A 17,530-nucleotide genomic window follows, 5' to 3' on the forward strand; every position below is an offset into this window, starting at 1 on the left:
TCTTCCCCGAGGCTCAGGTATTCGGGACCCTGCCCCACCGCAGTTGAAATCCAGCATTCCGCGACAAATAATTATGGTGCCTCAACCTCTGTTTGGCCGCTCAGGTCAGTAGAGGCTCCTCAAGTCCACAAGGGGCTCTCCGCCGAGGCTCAGAACTTCAGGACTCCGCCCAAAGGGCTGGTAACAGGGGTGCGTGCACGGTCTCCTCCCAAGTTGGGCTGTGGTGTATAGCAACGTGCTCACTGCTGATATGAGGAAGGGTAACACCGGCAAACATCGATCCGGGTATCACTGGTCACCAGAACCTCCAATATGGGCCAGTTGAAAGGACCGGGCAGTCGCTTATTAATGGGCCATTTCTGGGCCTGGAGCGGAGCGCGGTTTTAAGGGTCTGCTCCGTTCGCCATCTTAGCCACACCCCAATGTCAAAGCGCTTTTTGACTTACCTATATCTTTGGTGCCTGTTGATGAATGTTCACAAAATTCTCCAAAAAATGTGACAGCTGCTGAATGGAAAGTTTCGGGGTGATCCGTCAAGCGGGACAGAATAACTCAAAATTTGACAGAAAGGTAGCTATTTATCCAGAAAGCGCCCTTTTTGTTATTTGGTGTAAATCCGTTCAGTAGTTTTTGAGATATTAAAGAAAAATCTAATTTGTATATATTCAAACACAAAGGTTCCCCGCACTCTCCCGCTCTTGTGCTGAGAACTGATTGGCTGCCAACACTTCAACCAGGAAGTGTGGGCAGCCATCTTGTGACTCAGCTTCAGCCGATTCCCTGAAAGAAAAGATAAAAAAGGTAACTATATTTCACACCCTTGCCATGCAATTCTAATTACCCCAGATATTACATCACTCATGACCACTTTTATAAGTCAATAAAAACATCAATGAAATATTAGCAGTCAAATGTTTTAAGAAAAAACTGTGCATGGTGGAGGCATGAGTTATAGTTACCTTAGGGTGCAAGCTATACTTACTTGAAATAACTGCTGAATTTCTATGGTTTTGTGCGAGTAAATTCCGAACCTAACTATAATGTCCCTGTAACCTGTTAAGTGATTATATATTATTATAAATATATATAAATATATATATATATATATATATATATATATGTATATATATATCAAAAACGAAGTTGTCCTCATGTGAAAGCGCACTCCCAACAGGTTATATAAACGGGAAGAAAAAGCAAAGCCAGCAACTCACAGTGAATTCTTTAAGCAGTTTCATTATTCCAGGCCTTAAGTTATAAAATCATCTCTGGACACGTGTTTCAAGGTCAATCCTTTCTTCGGCAGAGAAAAATATAAAAGTGTTTCACCCTCGTAGGTGCAGCCAGTGCTGGAGGTGTTCCAGGCATCTCTTTCTTACTGAAAAGACCGGCATGGCTTCAGCTTGTCTAATTACAGGCACCTGATTAGTCCCTTTAAATACTAGTCCGCCCCAGTGGGCCTCTCAAGTGAGCAGTGCATGCTGGTTGTGGTGGTCCTGCAATTTTTTCATTTTGCCCAAAGTGGGTTGCTGGAGCCAAACGAAATAATGACCCAAAGTGCAAAACCTTTGTAGGCGAATCCAAAGTAAAATTGTCAGATTTGCTGTGAATAACCCAACCTGATTGCTCTTATGTGACAATCCATTTATAGTCACACAGACCTGCTTCGATGTGCAGTGGTGCTGCCTTCCCGGCTGGACAGGCCGGTTAATTATCAAAAACGAAGTTGTCCTCATGTGAAAGCGCACTCCCAACAGGTTATATAAACGGGAAGAAAAAGCAAAGCCAGCAACTCACAGTGAATTCTTTAAGCAGTTTCATTATTCCAGGCCTTAAGTTATAAAATCATCTCTGGACACGTGTTTCAAGGTCAATCCTTTCTTCAGCAGAGTAAAATATAAAAGTGTTTCACCCTCGTAGGTGCAGCCAGTGCTGGAGGTGTTCCAGGCATCTCTTTCTTACTGAAAAGACCGGCATGGCTTCAGCTTGTCTAATTACAGGCACCTGATTAGTCTCTTTAAATACTAGTCCGCCCCAGTGGGCCTTTCAAGTGAGCAGTGCATGCTGGTTGTGGTGGTCCTGCAATTTTTTCATTTTGCCCCAAGTGGGTTGCTGGAGCCAAACGAAATAATGACCCAAAGTGCAAAACCTTTGTAGGCGAATCCAAAGTAAAATTGTCAGATTTGCTGTGAATAACCCAACCTGATTGCTCTTATGTGACAATCCATTTATAGTCACACAGACCTGCTTCGATATGCATATATATATAAAGCACCAACGTTGCCAGACATCCGAGGCTGCTAGTTCAGTAGCGGTCCATACGTGGACCTAGCCATCCACATATTATTGCCAACAATCCTCCTGTTACATGCAGAGAGTTCCTGGACACCAAATGGAAGTCCAAAATGCTTTATTCACCAATGCTTCCTCCCAGAACAACGTGTTTCAGCCGTAGCCTTGATCACGCATATATATTCCAACAAATTCCTGTGCCTGCTACTCAAATTTAATTGAAAAGTAGACCACGTACTACAGCTAAAGTACTCAGCATGCCTTATTTAATCCCAAATGCCAGAAAAAACTCAATGCGTTTCTGAGCTCCTGCTCCTTGTTCACGAGTACAATCTATCAAAGTGCATTGGAAGTCCGTCAACATTTAGCCACCCTCCCACGAGCTAACTGCGTTTTAAGTGGCGGCGATACGGCGAAGTTTCATGGAGATATATATATATATATACATACATATATATATATATATATATATATATATATCCTTTCTGTACTTAAATTAAGACCCTTCAAACCTTAAATTAAACTTTTAACTCAATACTCACAAACTACAAAACCCTATGATAAGTCCTAAATCCTATACATATATCACTACTATATCTAACTCACCCTATAACCTAAGAACCTCCTGAACACTAAAACCCGACACTACCCTTATATAAATGTAATCCAAACTAATTGCTAATCTGACTCTCACATTATCAATACATTAAAATTTGGGGCTATTCACAAAGGTAACGTACGCTTGTGAGTAAGTTACATATGTAAGTTCACTCTCACACTTTGTATTTACTTTACTACTTTGGGCTATTCACACAATCAGAGAGTAAAGTTACTCAAAAGTGTAGACCAGTCTCCACCCCCTGGAAAAGGAGGTGTAGACAAAATTGCTTCATGAGTGTAACTCACAACAGCAAACAAAAACAGTACTAAGTCTGGCACTACACATGGCCAACCACGGATATTGCAACACCCTTCCATAGAAAATAAGAGGTCGGGACTTAAATTAAAACCACATAGGCATTCTTGTTAAATTAGATTAAATTATTTAAAATAGTTTAAAATGTAAATATATTTCTTCTAATATTCAATAAGATTTAAATATAAAACATATTTATTATTTAATTATAAAGTATTTCAACCACCTTTTTAATTTAAAAATTAATGTAATAATAATGTTTAATAAAATAAAATAAAATTACTTTTAATTAATGTTATACTTCACCTTTAATATTTATTAATGCATAATAAAATATATTTTTTTTGTTGTGCGGATATTTATTTTTTAACTTAACCTTAAGAAAACTATTGTTAATATAATTTAATATATGTCAATTAGTAAAAGCTGTTAAATTAAAAAAAATTAGCAAAATTGTGATGTAACGTTTTTTCTATTGTTCTACATTTCAAATAAATACATAGAATTAATTTGCATTATTAACAAAAAATGTGTTCACTATAATTTTCCAAGTTTAATAAACTTTCTTACTTTTCCCTACACTTTACCACATGGAGCGATCTGCCCCGACTGCGGAGTATCCCCTTGGCAAAGTAACGGGAAAGGTTAAAAATGTCTAGGGTGTGGTTTGAGTGCCATATATTCTTTAGGACTTTCTGATTTTGTAGCAAGTATTTTATTTCTTCATCTCCTCCAAAATAGCCTAGTTTATTCCTTGTTCTTTAAGTATTTTTAACTCGGGTTTTATCAAATTTTCTCAATTAAGGTAAACATCTAGTTTACCTCAGTTCTAGATGTCCGTCTTGAGTTTTACCTTACCATAGGTGGGATTCAAATGTTAGGGTTGCTAGCCAGTCAAACCACTAGAGAAAAACCACAAAACTGAATATGCAAAGAACATGTGTCCTTCAGACGTTGTTCTGTTGTTTGATTAGTTCTATTTTCACAACTTCTTCCATGACTCTTCACTAAGGGCCTCATTTTGATTTCGGAAATGGGAAGACCCGTCTGCCGAACTTTTGACAGGGAGGCTGTCGCCTTACTGGAAACCAACCGAGAACATTGTTTCCGGGCGGAGACAGCAGTCGTTTGGTGCTCCGACCTGTGTGGTGGTATTTTGCAAGGTATGGAATACTGCATGCATTTGTGCTTGCTGCAGGCAATGCTTGAGGTAAGAACAGGGAAATCAACACTAAAAACCGGCCCACCTGGCCATAAAAAAGACCAGCTGCTAAACAGCTGGACCACACACTGGCCGGTCAGACCAGTTCATCGGGTACTGCCTGATTGACCAATAGGCCAGTCCGTCCCTGTATGGCTTTGTCGCGTGGGCTCTCATTATTCTAAATGAGACTACTGGATTTCTAGGTAGCAGGATCGATAACGGTGTGGGGGACTGAGTCTGACCCACGTGTAAAGAACTCTGTCACCCTAAATCCGGTTTTTGCTCCGGCTAACTAGCAGTGCCTCATTTCTCCCATGTGGAAGGAATGATTTGGCAGCCGAGCGCATGACATCTTTGGAACTTCTCAGGGAAGTCGTGGTTACTCAGATCCTAACCAACTCTCTTATTTCCAATATGATCTCATATACAAATGACAAAGACAGTATAAGTTTTATATAATGTTTTAATAAAACGACTGTATTTTAGATATTAAGGCGTGAGCCGCAATAACCAGAACGATACAACACAGTAGGATTGTGATAGTTACCAGGAGAGTAAAACATAAAAACAAAGCTATCATATTGTCAAACAGTTTCTACTCTCCCTCTGCTTGTTCTATCTAGAGCACACCATGTTAAGCTTCTAGCTTGCCTATTAGAATCACTATGGGGATATCAGCCCTCATACCTGAGCAAAGACCTGTGATCTTGGTTCAGCATCTGCAACGAGGCAGTCAGCGTCAAGTTGTGGTTCCCTGGTCGGAATCTCCCTCTTGCGTGTACTGGGACAAGGAAGTGATTTTATAACTAACATGTCAGCGAGATCACAAAATGTCCCTACGCAGGAATGCCGAGTCTAAACTCTTACCACGTCTATCGGCAATGTACCAGACTGTATCCTTGACTGAAGCACAGAGTAAATATGTTATGGAGAACTCTAGTGCAGAGTAGGCAAAACAGTGTGATATGAATAAAAAACAACACCGTAGAACTGGCTATTTGAAAAATAACAGTACGAAGCCTAATAAAAAGCATGTAGAGCAAAGTGCACAGAAGCTCTAAGCTATTAGCAAATGAATAAAATATATTCAGGGCAAAATGCACAAAGGCCTAAAGCCTGAAGCTAAAGCGCAATGAATACGTAAAACTAACCACACTACACCCTCCCCTTGTCGGTAGCAAGTGGTTCCAATAACATAAAAGGATGCCCTAAATATAAACCAAATCTAAAATAAGTATTTCGACAAGGTGAGAAGACAATAAAGTCATAAATTTAGGTAACATGTGAGCACAACCAAATTCAATATAGTGTCAATTTTGTAAAAATCCAATCATCAGACAGAAGCAATAGAACGTAGGAGTTCCTCCACCTCGATATATGTCAATATCGGAAGATCCACGCCACAAAGTACCATGGAGCAGGTGTGATCCAAAGCCCCAAAACCACTCAGGGCGGCACCCCGTGCAGGGCCTATGAAAGAGACAATACCATCTTCCTCCAGGAAGGGAATCTCATAAACTGCGTCACGAAGCAAGCGCATCCGTAGTGCACAAGTCTGGGAATGAGCCCTCATCGGGAACATCAACAGATCAGTATCGACCATTGGAGGGCGCTGCAATGAGAGACAGAGAGCCAGTGCATGTTCAAACGAGCACCAAAGGCACCGAAACACGGGTTGCACACAATCCAAAACCGGTCTGAATGACAGAGACCAGTCGCACTCCAAATGTCCCATGAGTGTTGCTCCAAAATGCTGCATCATGCGTTCACGACACAGCTGCGCTGATGGGAGCAGCAGTACAGGATCTCGTCGTGACGGGACAGCCATTGCGAAAAAATAGCAATAACAGCAAGACTCCAGCCAATAAAGCCAAAGTAATCGGGAAACCCCCAAAAATGCTTCCGAAAATAGAATGTATAGCCGAAGGTATCAAACCGAATATGGAAGAGAAGGTATTAGCAAAACCAACACCAACGACTTTGAAAAAATGTGCAATACCAGCAGTGCTGGATGCATTAAATATACGCCCCACAAGTTCACCGAAGTGAGTCGGAAAGTTAGTATTCAAAAGGGACTGTATCTCCGCCGATGACCTTGCCACCTGAAGTGCGTAGGTCTCGCTAGCAGATGTAAGGGCCACATGCTTTTGAAACAATAAAGCTTTTAGCCGACTCAACTTGTCGAAATCAACCTTGGAAGTAGCAATATGAGGCCAGATGTCCGCTACCTCCCTAATTTGAATGGGGGGAAACAACACATTCCCGCAGCACGTAACGGCCTTGTTGACAACGACGATGTAAACTATTCCGGCACGCATTCCACAGCAGCGTTCGCTGTTAAGAACAATGTAACTGCCGTTGGAAAGCACCTGGAAAGTGTTTTTAATAACCGGGACTGGAACTCCCTTCAGATAACAAGCTAAGTTAGCAATCGAAGCATTACACGCCCCGTGCAAGGACAGCTGTTTACAAACCATTGAATGGCTGACAGAAGCTTCGCATTCGCTGCCGCTAAGAAAAACCTCCTTCAAACCATTAACACATCTGTACTGAAAGGGAAGGTCCCACACCTCGTGTATGTAACTGTCTCCCAATAGTTCATATCTACCCACCGGAATGTGCTTCAAACACGAAGTAAATTGCAAAGTAGAGATAGGCAAATTAATAACCCCATGGATCAACCATACAGCTGATGGAATCTCAGCTACCGTGAAAGGCAGTTTCTCTAATTTTTCAATATTTAACATAACATATGTCGCTTCCTTTTTAGCCATCAGTTGTTGTTGACGAGTCAAATTAAAAGAGATAAAGATCTCCTTGGCACGAACGTGCTGCCATGGAACGCGACCCGCCTTCAAGGTCTGAAGAGTCCAACCCAGCTGCATGATGGATCGTGTCTGACTCTGCCCATGATATAAAGAAGACATGTCCGATTTAATAATGTCTATAGCAGAGGACACAATGCTGTCAATCGTGTAAACACGTTCAGAAAGGGTATGCATGCCATTATCAACAACAGACAAAGTCTGCATCAGATTTGCTTGATCAATCTGCCTCAACCGGGCTGCAGCCTCTTGTTGTGAAAGCTTCCAAATCTCATTATAAACCTTGTATAAGAACCTTTTCTTCCGTGGTACTCTGGGACCTGACAAAAAATCTTGTAAATCAGTATTATTAGACAGTAACATGAGATGTGACTTAACTGCATCCAGCGTGGAGGACTTCAACCATTGCTGACAAAGCTTCCCCACACTGTATGTAGTTATAATATCAGCATGTTCTGGTGAAACGTAACGAGGGTCTGCCCTACTAGTCCTGAACCCCCCTGAAGAGGTGACAAAACGTTGATGACACATATTAGTGTCTATAGGCCATAATAACCACCCGCCTGGATGTAACGATGAAGTGTTAAGTGTACCATTCTGGACCCAATGTGTAAAGTCACTGAAAGTAGCATTCACATAGTGCTGTAAATTTTTTAATTTAGAAGGGACAGGTATACTAGGCAAAGTTAATTCCTTAATCGTCGCTAAGCCCAAACAGCTAGTCTGTTGTACTGTGTCATTGAGGAAAATCATCTGCACAGGGATAATACATGCTCTAAATAACGTGTCCCTGCCTCGCATTTGCCAATTTTTCGTACCCCAAACACTTTTCAAGTCAACAGTTTTGAACCAGTATTCATATCCCTCGACCGACAATTTAGATACAAACAAATTAGAATACAATAATTTAGTATCGGTCAATAACATTTGCTTATTAGAATACGGTGTAACTTTAAAATAGTAGGACCTAGCATTACGCGGATCATGCCCAGTAAAATATGCAAATTTGTCATAATACGTTTTTGAACTCCCTTGTGGAGGAGTCGAGCAATGTTCCCATTGCACATAATTAAACATGGACTTAGGGCTACTAGCTTTATGAATAAAGTGGTGTCCATAATAGTTGTAACAAAACATGTCACCATGATTATCTCTAAACTGGTAAGCATCTTCATCGTCATCGACAGTATAATATTGCAAATCCGTTAGCATAGAATCTACTGTCTTCACATCCCAATCATCAGAAACAATGCCTGGTATAACAATATCATTCATAGATAATTTGAGGACATACGGTATTTGAATCAATTCAGTGGGACCATATATATCAAACATTACTTTATCCCACACAATTCCATCCGGAACTGGTATAGCAGAAATGTTCACTGTGGACAAGTCTCTTCGTACCATATGAGTCGAAAAATGTGGTTTCAACACAGTCTCCACGTGCTCAATGTCAGATCGATCAGGAAGAAAATGACCATGTATAATCAGAAAAAAAGTAACCACAAATCCCAACCATAATAATATAGTCATCACGGCCAAAACTAACCAAAAATAGTTCCAAGGAAAAACAAAATATGTTCGTTTAAGCCATCCCAGCAGCCGTCGTGGACCGTGGACAGAAGACATCGAAGACGAGGAGCCGGACCCATCATTATTAGCGTCGTTGAAGCAGCCAGAAGCAGTTCTAGCAAAAGGTGCAACTCTGAACGAAGAAGCAGATGGAGGCTCCCGCCGTGGCACGCTATAAACCACATGTTCAGAAACATCAGTAGAACGTACAGCAATTTGATCACAAGATTCCATATTAATCGCCGTCGGTGGAACGATCGCAAGATCATCATCCACCCTCCCCAAGCTCGGAGAGGAAACAGTGTCAGTGAAAATCACCTGCAGCGGGACCTCATCCCCAGTAGTGAGAGGGATTCTGGAACTACTGGGTGTCCCTCTTGGTCTGCTGTGCAGAATCGGCCACATGTTGTAACTTGACATTATCAATGGAAACAAAGCGATTTCCTTTGGCCCCTCGCAGCGGCGGTAAAATCACAGTTCTCGTGCCGCTTACCCCTAACACAGGGACAGGTTCTCGATAAGAAGGACCAAATTCTTTTTTAACTGTGACCTTTTCACGCACCAGATCCCCAATCCTGGGTATCCAACCAGTAGGTGTTACTGGCTCATCCTTAATTCCTGAGGAGGCAGCATTGGCAGAAGAGTTATCTTCACGGAATTGTTGTAAATCCTGCAAAACAGTGACACGATCATTTATGTCAAAGGGCGTATCTGCCGCCTCCACACCAGGACCATCTAGATCAGGAACATACATTTGTGTTCCAAACAGGCACTCATATGAAGTACGACCCCCCAGTGACCTTCTAGGCAAGTTATTAAGTGCTCTCTGTACTCCATATAGGTGGGCTAGCCAACCACGACCCGTACCTATAACTCTGGCCGTTAAGGACTGCTTTAAATCACGATTTAAACGCTCCACGACAGAATTTCCCTCGGGATGAAATGGAGACGAGAATTGGAGTTGGACCCCCAACGAAGCCATGGTGTCCCTGAATGCCTTAGAGGCAAAAGCAGGGCCCTGGTCCGAATGAAAAGCCGCAACTGCAAATATATCGACAAAGATGCGCAAATCTTTAATAACAGTGCGAGCGTCAGCCGAGCGCTGTGGCCAGACCCACACAAATCTGGAGCACGAATCTACAGCAACCAATATATATTTGTATGCACTATCTGGTGTCAGCGGACCACAATGATCCAAATACACACACTGTAATGGTTTGTTTGAAATCAGAAGGGGCGTCTGCTGCGGGCGTCTAGCCGACGATGTCTTAATTTGTTGACAAATGTCACAACAAAGGACATACTGTTTCGTCTCTTTATAGAGACCAGGCCACCAATAACGAGCCTGTAAAAGTGAAATTGTGGCAGCCACCCCAGCATGTGCAGAAGCCACCCCCTCATGTGCTGCAGAAATCAATCGAGGTCTCTCAATTTTATTGGGAATTTCACGTACACCAATGCCTGGAATTGTAACAGTAGCATGTAGCGCACCATTCAAGCAGTAACTATATTTTGAAGGAAATCCTTTAGGAAAGGGCGTGCCATCAGCCGTAGCCTTTATGGCAGCTGAAATTTCTGTGTCTGGTTTTGAACTCGAACGAGTCACTGCGGCTACAGTGGCGACAGCCACTGCCGATTTCACGGCTTCATCAGCCAAAGTATTCCCAGCAACGTGTATTCCAACGCGCTGGTGTCCAAGTGTATGCACAACATGGACATTAGGAAGCGTTTCCTTTAGATCCGCAACCTTACCCCACAACATTTTATGCTTAATGGTGTTGCCTTTAGAATCTCTGAACCCATTCATCTTCCAATAGTGTAAATATTCGTTGAAAGACTGCACACAGTAGTAGGAGTCACAGACCAGCAAGGTTAAAAGTGCCTGATCCGCATGCTCCAACGCTAACAATAGAGCTTTGAGCTCAGCCAGCTGTGCCGTGCAATCTCCCAAGGTTTTAGTATAAGTATGTCGGGGGCAGAACACTTCCCCTTCCATAGTGCCGCTCACCACCGCACATGCAGCAGAATACTGTTGTTTAGTCCCAACCGCCGGTTGCGCAGAGCCATCGGTATACATGACCACTTCATATTGGTCAATAGGCAATGTACCAGCAGGAACAGGGTATTCTATTTCGTATTGAAGAAATTCTTGAGTCTGCAGTTTAGGGTCAAATACATAATCTACATCAGTGGCTGTCAAAGACGTAGCCCATTGTATCCATCGCGGGTGTAGAGCCTTCGAATTAGGAACACTCGCTTTGGTAACAGCCTCTAAGGCCGGAACCGGGGAAACGACAACAATGCGTTGACCCTGGGCCAGCGGTCTTTCTTTAATAACAGCCATCTGTACTGCAGTGAGAATTTTCTCAGTTTGTGCAAAACGTTGCTCTGCAGCAGAATACAAGTGAGATTTGTATGCAATCGGGACAGTCTCCCCTTCATTAAAGGTGACATAAGTAAACCCAACAGCCCCAGGTATTACCCTGATCACTAAATGTGTCTTATTGTCCCGAGTGCGTAAATGTTTAACTGCTAAAAGATCACTCTGTAATTCTCGCAGTATGTGTGTATGTTCAATCGTCCAAAGTTTACTCGAAAAATTCGGGCGAATCAACTCGTATAATGGTTTTATACGCGTTGCATATTCAGGAATGTAAGTTCTGCCAAAATTCAGAAACCCCAACAATGACTGGAGCTTCCGAACCGTATTAGGAGGCTGCAATAAAGCACATTTCTCCAAAAAATGTGGCGCTAAGCTCTTGCCCTCACTCGACAACTCATATCCCAGGAAAATGACGCTGAGGAAAGCAATCTTTGATTTTCTTAAAATTGAACTTATAGCCAATATCAGCAAATCCCACAACAATGCGCGATACACGCCTTAGATGTTGCAGAATCTCATCATCTGTCAGATATATGTCATCAACATATGATAATGCTTCAGGGTCGAACTCATGCAGCATTTCAGTTACACGGGCCGAAAACAGTCCTGGGCTATTCTTATACCCCTGAGGCAAACGACAAAAAATTTTCTGAGAGCCAAACGCACTGAAACAGGTATAGTCCCGACTCTCGGGCGCTATATTCTGGCAGAAAAATCCATTCGAGATATCCAATGTTGTTTTGTATTTTTTACGCACTATATTATTCATAAGCGATGCGCTATGTGAATTCTGTATTGCATATGTGCGTGTATGACTATTCAAATGTCGGTAATCCACCACTATCCTATATGAATGGTCCGGTTTAGCAACCGGAAACAAGGGATTATTCATCGGCGAGACACAGGGCTCAATAACACCCTGATACTCCAATTCTGTAAGAATTTTCCTAACCGATGCCCTAGCTTCAAATTTGATAGGATATTGCGGTTGTGGCTGAGGTTCGCCCTTTATCGGTATTACATGATAAGGTGATTGTCTGTCCCACCCCACGTTATTTCTATACAAGGCGGGAGCCTGTGCTAGAGCCCATGATTTACTATAGGACTCCGCAAGTTCTCTCGGAACAAGTGGTGAGAAGGAAGGTGTAATAACCTCCTCCCCAACTGGACAGTCGCGAACAAAGTCAGGTGGCCAATCTTGTTCGGCCAACAGAACATCATATGATTTTACCACATGGTCCCAAAAAATGGCGTTTATAACACGGTCAATGTCCCCTTCCAATCGCAGAGTTACTTCATATACTCTATCAGGATCAGAGACTTGCATATCCGCCGTTTCTACTTGTATGAAGTCATCAGTTGCTTTCACCTCCAGATGCTCTAGAAGACTCCGGCGAACTATTGTGACCTCTGCCGCGCTGTCTAACAGTGCTAACGCCCATGTCTTGTTCGTCAAGAGAACTCTCTTCTTGAGCGGCATGTCTAACTGAGACAGCTGCCACTTTCTTCTTTTTGAATTGCTGTTTCTGTTGCAGCGGTTTCTCTTCTTGTTTAATAGAAACCTCTGCTGAGCGTTGTGAATCCTGTCTCGGTTTCACGTACTCCGTCCTCCGCTCTGACCGCCCACCTCTCTCACTTCTCTTTTCTGAGGAGTCCTGAAAGGAACGAGATTGGCGTGTATCAGTATATTGATATCTATCAGGCGTCTTCAAAGTATCCCTATTCCTGAGATTATACTTATTCTGTGGGGTCTCCGTTTGCGGAGACTGCCCATCATCCTTCTTAGGTGTTTGCTGTTTCTTTTCCCAGCGCTTTTTCGAACCCTCAGGTTGTTGCTGTTTAGCATTATCTTTATTATTTTTACCCTGTAACTGGGGTTTTTGTGGTCTAGCCCCTAGGCTATCACGACCAATACTAGAATATGTTTCTGCTATTATTCTCGGAAGCTCCTGCTCCTGTTGAAGCAGCGGAACATCCCGAAGACGCATACGCACTGCTAGTGCTACTGCCTCTCCTTTGAGATTACTCAAAATAATAGAAGAAACTGTGGCAAAATTGCCCAGCAACTGCATGCCCAAATCCAAGGCAGGGGCAGCCCCATATTCATCCTGAATCTGTTTAAGTACGTCCGGTAAATTAGCTAGTGTCGGTGTACCATGTGCGTAGTGTAGAGCGCGGCAAACACCGTGCCCCAGGTATTACAAAGGTCCACCGGAGGAACCATCCCGTACGGCAAACACATCGTCAAAATTCTATGTTTATCCTGAGGTCCCGTATGGGGAAATACTGCTTCCAGCGTATTAATTTTTTGCGCCAGCCAAAACGGAGTCTCCTCTCGTTTAGCCGGTGCTTTACCCATAACTGAGTGTACAGTGGCCGGATTAAGACCCGGAACCACCGCCTGTGGGTGCGCTGGAGCAGCACGCGCTGCATTCGTGTTCAATGTCTGCATCACAAACTGAACTAATCGTCTATATGTAGCCGTTAATTCTGTATATAAATGACGAACTTCAACCACTGCCAATTGAGCAACCGCAGGATGTGGTGTATATGTAGCCAATAAAGGCCAGGTAGGACCATCATTACTCAGTGGACCTAACCTTACTTGTGCTATTGTGTGTGGGAGGGCGCCATCAAGCCAATTATGGTGTTCTTGATAAGATAGAGGTATTTCTAAATAAGCGTACGCCCTGTATTGTCCAGGGGCATTCGCAACTGTGTATTCGTGAAAAGTATTTGTTCCCCCATCCACTGCTGGAAAAGCGACCCAAGAATAAAAAAGTTCCGTTCTATAGGCTGCATGGGCGTCCACCACAAAAGTGACTGGACCCCCCTGGACTGTCAGTCCATGTGTCAATAGATGTCCCGTGAGCGGATGTCGCATATTAATTGCTATGTTCACTACATTAGGATTCGCCATTTTATAAAAAACGGCTGCAGGTCAGAGAAGGCACACCAATATCGGGGCTTTTTCCTTTCAAAGTTCAAGCTTGAACAACCGACCACTAAGCAATAGGAAGCACCTATGCCGTGGCGGCGGAAACCCTCAGCCCCACGGACGTCTCCGTATACGGAACCGAGGAGTCAAAATATATATGAGACCAAGAGAGTCAGTCTGACCTAATCATTAGAGCCAGACCAAACGTTGGCGGCGCCATGTCGCGTGGGCTCTCATTATTCTAAATGAGACTACTGGATTTCTAGGTAGCAGGATCGATAACGGTGTGGGGGACTGAGTCTGACCCACGTGTAAAGAACACTGTCACCCTAAATCCGGTTTTTGCTCCGGCTAACTAGCAGTGCCTCATTTCTCCCATGTGGAAGGAATGATTTGGCAGCCGAGCGCATGACATCTTTGGAACTTCTCAGGGAAGTCGTGGTTACTCAGATCCTAGCCAACTCTCTTATTTCCAATATGATCTCATATACAAATGACAAAGACAGTATAAGTTTTATATAATGTTTTAATAAAACGACTGTATTTTAGATATTAAGGCGTGAGCCGCAATAACCAGAACGATACAACACAGTAGGATTGTGATAGTTACCAGGAGAGTAAAACATAAAAACAAAGCTATCATATTGTCAAACAGTTTCTACTCACCCTCTGCTTGTTCTATCTAGAGCACAGCATGTTAAGCTTCTAGCTTGCCTATTAGAATCACTATGGGGATATCAGCCCTCATACCTGAGCAAAGACCTGTGATCTTGGTTCAGCATCTGCAACGAGGCAGTCAGCGTCAAGTTGTGGTTCCCTGGTCAGAATCTCCCTCTTGCGTGTACTGGGACAAGGAAGTGATTTTATAACTAACATGTCAGCGAGAGCACAAAATGTCCCTACGCAGGAATGCCGAGTCTAAACTCTTACCACGTCTATCGGCAATGTACCAGACTGTATCCTTGACTGAAGCACAGAGTAAATATGTTATGGAGAACTCTAGTGCAGAGTAGGCAAAACAGTGTGATATGAATAAAAAACAACACCGTAGAACTGGCTATTTGAAAAATAACAGTACGAAGCCTAATAAAAAGCATGTAGAGCAAAGTGCACAGAGGCTCTAAGCTATTAGCAAATGAATAAAATATATTCAGGGCAAAATGCACAAAGGCCTAAAGCCTGAAGCTAAAGCGCAATGAATACGTAAAACTAACCACACTACAGCTTCTACAAACAGGAAATTATTATGTCCTATTCAAGCCAACGCACTGTTATATACATTTAAAGGAGTAGCTTTTCCACTGGTACTTGGAGACCTTCTCCAACTGGGCGATTGAGGCTCCACTGAGAGATAATAAAACTGTGTGCCTAGCCTTGGGGTCTCCACTGCCCTGCGTGAAACAGATCAGCTCCAATTGGCTCATCTGCCTTGCTTCGCTTACTTCCAATTCAGCTGGACTTCATCGCTATCCTACCAATTCACATGCTGCTCTTACTTCTCCCTTCACACCAACCACTGCATGGGGTGAAGGAAATCCTTGTTGGCAACCATTACCTATCAGCCTTCCCTCACACCTTGAGGTGTGCTCAATATTTGAAGCAGAGCCTCCTGTGCCCAGTCTCTTGCGCACTTGCTGGAAGCAGGTGCCTCACTGAATTGGCATCCAAGTAAACTGTATTGTGCCAATGACTGCTTTGAAGTAAAATGTTGAAAGCAACTATGTAGAACACAAGATAGAACAGTTAATAAGAAAATGTTAAGCTTCTGAGAAAATATGCAAGCACTTTAATTGATGATGGATACATTTATGATGAACTCAATTCCCTTTTAAGCTGTGCACTTTACTGTTTTCGATTGCATTTAATGGTATTAGAAAACTTTGCCTGTGGGCTTGACAAAGGCAATAACAGTGAAACTTGTTACCTACAATAACGAAGCAACACATTACTGGAGTACTGCTGTTTGTGCCTTTTTTCTTGGATTCAGGTAAAGGCACCCTTTGCTACTTTCAATGTGACTGTGCCTGCCCCACAGGCGCTGAGTGTTCTTCAGCATGTGTTTGAGGTCTAGGTATTGGTTTGTGATAACTTTATCCCGATCTCTTTCCCAGCCATTCACATAGGATAGGGAACTCTTACACACACATCTTATATGTAATTATGCATAAACTTCAATGGATTCTTTCATTTGCATTGTGCTTTCAGATATAGGGCAATGTCTAACCAGATGTGGTCTAATATGCCTATAAAAATTGTACTAACTATGAAATGCTGAAGAGCTTGCCTACATTGGTAGTACGATACACACATTATCTAGGGTGTGTGGTTGGGGTGGTGGTGTATTTGCTTTGATCCCATATGGGAAGTGTTTCCATGTCATGCGTAATGACCACTGAAGTGCGGTTAAGTATGAGATTCTTATAGAACCCTTACCCTTCCTTCCTTTCCATTGCCTAAAAGAAATTCAGGCTAATGCTGGTAGTTCAACTGTCCTACAATACGCTGGTGTTATTTGAGGTTGAAACAATGTTAACTTTTCATTGGAACAATTCTTTCCTACACTATCTCAGCGCATGATCCTTGAGATGATGTCCCACACGCCACACTTGAACCCCTGTAACTGAAGGTACTTTTTTGATAATGTACACTGCCAACAGAATTCTCTGTAAGAACAGATAGCAAGTTTCTGTTACTCACGCTTATAACAGTGGCGTAACAAAACTCGAGGGCCCCCCTTCTAAATACATGGAGGCCCCCCCGACCTAGTCAAGAACTCTCGGGCCAGGAGCCCACCGCCTGTGCACAGAGTATACTGCGCTAAGGGGACCCCTGGAGCTTGGGGCCCCACCACGGGCTTATAAATGTATTGAAGCTACTAATTTTACTCACCTTGGTGTGACAGAAGGCTGTGATTGAGGTTTTGACATTAAAATATTTCACATTTAAATTACATATGCTTATTTCTGCATCTGGTGCATTAACCCACCGAGCTATTTCACTGGCTGACTTCAAGTCAACAGCCAAACTGATCCCCAGGCAATGCGCCTCCGCTACAAGGAATCCACAGCAGAAGAATCGCTGACCTCTCCTGAGGCCTTCTGTGCTATGCCAAGTCCCGGGTTGCCATGGAATCTACTGACTTTTACAATAATTGTTTAAGTCTCCGATGGCACAAAAAGGCAATTTTTCATGTCACTAACAAGCTACTGCTATTGCGCTATGAAACAGCGGTTAGATCCCAGAGTGGAAGCAGCACTCTTCAATGGCCATTGGTTCGTCATGGAAACATTTCTGAATTCTTTTGCTGGCACTGCAGAAGCTTAGACATATTAAGGCATCTCTGATGCCTTGTGTCTGTTGACAGTCCTTTCATCCGTCGTCAGTCTGACACTAAGTC

This window comes from Pleurodeles waltl, chromosome 7 (assembly GCF_031143425.1).
Source record: "Pleurodeles waltl isolate 20211129_DDA chromosome 7, aPleWal1.hap1.20221129, whole genome shotgun sequence".
Taxonomy (NCBI): Eukaryota; Metazoa; Chordata; class Amphibia; order Caudata; family Salamandridae; genus Pleurodeles; species Pleurodeles waltl.